Source organism: Microtus ochrogaster, linkage group LG9 (genome assembly GCF_000317375.1).
Source record: "Microtus ochrogaster isolate Prairie Vole_2 linkage group LG9, MicOch1.0, whole genome shotgun sequence".
Taxonomy (NCBI): Eukaryota; Metazoa; Chordata; class Mammalia; order Rodentia; family Cricetidae; genus Microtus; species Microtus ochrogaster.
Window position 1 is genome coordinate 29,507,266 of NC_022034.1, and position 3,631 is coordinate 29,510,896.

Genomic DNA, 3,631 nt, shown 5'->3' on the forward strand with positions numbered 1-3,631 from the left:
CTGCAGTGGGTGTGCGTCTGCAGTAGGTCTGTGTGTCTGCAGTGGGTGTGATCTGCAGTGGGTGTGCGTCTGCAGTAGGTCTGTGTGTCTGCAGTCGGTGTGCGTCTGCAGTGGGTGTGCATCTGCAGTGGGCCTCTGTGGGTGAGTGAGTCTTTGGGACTACCCTCTGTGTAGAGAACAATGCACACAGATGAAGAAGGAATACAATTTGCTGCCTTGAAGCTTGCATGGATATAATTAACTTACAATTAACCACAGAAATTGTCCCAGATTTAGACCCAAAATGTAGCTGGGTCTAGGAGGGTATTTGGTTGCTGCATTTTATACAATTGAGTATTTGTAGGGAAGTTTAAAAGCAGACCATCTGTGTTGGAATGGTAATGCACTCCTATGATCCCAGGACTCAGATGGCTGAGGCAGGAGGATTGCCTGGATTTCAAGGCATGAATGGACCATCTGGCAAGACACCGCACCCCCCATCCCTCCTAAAATCTGAGCAAAACAAAAGCAAAGCTTTCTACCTTTGACTGATGATTGTTCTTCATTTCTCCATGGACTGGGTAGGTGCTCAATCCTACTGCCTGTGTCCATGGCAATCCACGCCTCTTGCTCCTTCCCCACCTTGGAAGACCACTGCAATGGGATCTACCTGCAATAAGGGGTGCTTCTGAGTAGGTTGACCTGCACTTTACAGCTGTCCGTTGGTGGCAAGGAGAAGCCAGCTGGGAGATATAGGAAACAGTCACCCTTCCCCCTCTTCTCTGCCTTTCACTTGGTGCGCTGTCACTGGGGCCACCTGGAATCTGAAAATACCTCCAGAAATAAGCAATCTTGGTTTTTAAATTGTGTGGCACTCTGAATGTAGTGATGAACTCTCGTGCTGTTCTGTTCTGTCTAGCCTGGGGCGTGAGCGGCCCCTCTGTCTGACACATCTTCATGTGTATGTGACCTGCTCATTAGTTATTAAGTAGCTGGCTTGGGTACTAGACTAACTGCTGTGGTACTGCAGAGCTTGTGTTGAGGGGGGCTTTGCGTTGCCTAATGAAGCTCCCAAAGCTTAGAGCAGCGGCGCTGGGGACTTGGATGTGCTAAAGAGAGCTGTGAAGGGTGGCTTTGGAGTGAAAACGAGGAGCTCTTGATTTGAAGGGGAGGGAAACGTGACGTGACGAGACGTGACTGCTAACAGAGTAAAAATAAACCTTTGGGAAATTGTAAAGACAAGAAGGGGAAGAGGAGGAGGAGCAAAAAGGAAAAGAGAGAGAGAAAGAAGTGTGCGCTAACTTTGTACCTCAAATTGTGAAAGTTACAACCTTCCGTTGAGTGTGGCAGTGGACACCTGCCATCCCAGTGCTCAGGAGACTGAGGAATCTTTGGAGGACAGTTCTCAGCTACACAAAGAGACCCTGCCTCAAGGAAAATAAAACAGAACAGAATGGGCATGGTGACATATGTCTATAATCACAGCACTAGGGCAATGGAGGCAGGAGGATCAAGAATTTAAAGCCAGAAAGTTGAGGCCAGCAAAGTCTGTGTGAGATTCTGCTTCAAAAATAAATTCAAAAATGAATAAATAAAACTTAAAAAGATACAGAATAGGTATAGCCACATTGTTTAGTTGAGATTTAAAAGGCATCAAATGTGTGTGTGTATATGTAAGGAATAAAAACGTATTTACAGGGTTTAGCAGCGTTTGTGATTTCAGGCTTCTATAGGGGGAGGGGGACGTTTTAGAAACTGTCCTCAAAGGGAAGACTGCATCTCCACATTGCCCACTGCACAAAGACTATCTGAGACCTCCACACTACCTGAAAGACCCGGATAAATCCAGACCCCTCTAGCAGAAGAAACAGAGCCAAAAATCTAAGCAGGGAGAGAAGAATCAAAAGTCTAGATTAGCTGGTTCAGTGACTCTGTTTCAGGAACTAGCTGAAGCTTATAATCTTGAGATTATAATCTTGAGAATAATCTTGAGAAACAGGGAGTTACCCCCCCCCCCTTGTGATTATCACTGGTATTTTCGGAATTTTTCCATGATCACTGGTATTTTCGGAATTTTCTAATGACGCCCTCCCTACCCCCTTCGGATTACTGGGTTGTGGTTTCTTCCTTTAAATACCCCTTCTCCCAGCTACTTGGGATCGCACTCTCTACCCCTGCGTGGGAAACGAGTTTCTGCCCCAGTGCACTGGTTCCTGTCCTGTCAATAAACCTCGTGTGATTGCAGCAAGGACGGTCTGTCGTGAGTTCCTGGGGGGTCGTGTTATCCCGAGACTTGAGTGAGAGTCTCCTTATTCCGGGGGTCTTTCATGCCCACTGCACAAGGACTGCCTTAATATCAAGTTAAGAAAAGAGAGAGGGCAGATGGTGATTTTTAGAGCTGGTTCTAACCTCTTTCAGAAAGTTTTAAGTGGAGCTTACTCCAGAAGGAAGCATCCATAAAGGCTGTCTACATGAGGCCCAGTGTAGTCTACACCCTGGGGAACTGGATAGAGTGTATGACAGAGGGTGTCCCAGAGTGTCAGAGAGGAACCTTTGACCATACTAAATGGGTTCAGGACAGAAGCCCAGTGACTAGGAGGGATAGGATGCCTGGCCCTTTGAAGAGTGATCACAATGTCTTATGCACCTGTGTGGCTTGTGCCTCCTGTGTGCATGCTCATGTATACATATGTGCTCTGGTGACCATTGCTGCTTCAGCTTCCTTGCTACAACCTCAGTGCACAGGTCAAAGTTAACTTGGAATGTTCTAGCTGCTGTCTGCTGGACCCGATGAAGCCAGAAGTTCAGTCTGCCACGAAGGAACAACTGAGCCAGATGGAACCAAGTTAGTCAGCCCTAGAGAAGTACAGATGTCCTTTGGTACCTGTGAGGGGAAGTCTTGGGTCCCCAGGTGCCTAGATGCTCGTTGTCTGCGTGCGGCCTCCCATGTACCCTCGTCAGATCCAGACCACTTAATGTTTTTGTCTGAGCATCTTTGATCTGTGACTGATTGAATTCAAGGGTGTGAAGCCTACAATCATAGAGGACCAACTGTGATAGACTGTGATAGTCGGTCTCCAAAGTGCTAGAGTCCCAGGCATACCACAGTCGAGACTCTTAACTAAGGCAGGGAGGTGCGCATGACTTGAACTGGTCAGGTACAGAACAAAAGGAGAAATTTGGGTCAGGTTGTCAAGGGCCATGGGTTGGGAAAAATAGAAACAATGAAAGATTAAACAAACAAGCAAACAAACAAAAAACACCTTTTAATATTAAAAAAAAGTTTTGATTCAGGACTGAATACATGGCTCAATACTTAAGAGCACTGGCTACTCTCCCAGGAGACCCAGGTTTCATTCCTGGCACCTACGTGGTGGCTTACAACTGCAACTCTAGTTCCAGATGCTCTGATTCTGCCATCTTTCCCACTCCGGGGGCACCAGGTGCACTGCTGGAACACAGACTTGCATGCATGCAGAGCATCACTCGCATACAATAAAACCAAAAGAGAAAACTGAGTCCTTCTCAGAATCTATCACCCATCAGCAGCTCGTTATCCAGGAGAGGGGCTTGTGAGTCCTCCCTCTCCCTGCTGGAATGTTAACTGGTGCTCCCTTGCCCACACTCCATTCTGCACCAATGCAACTTGCAA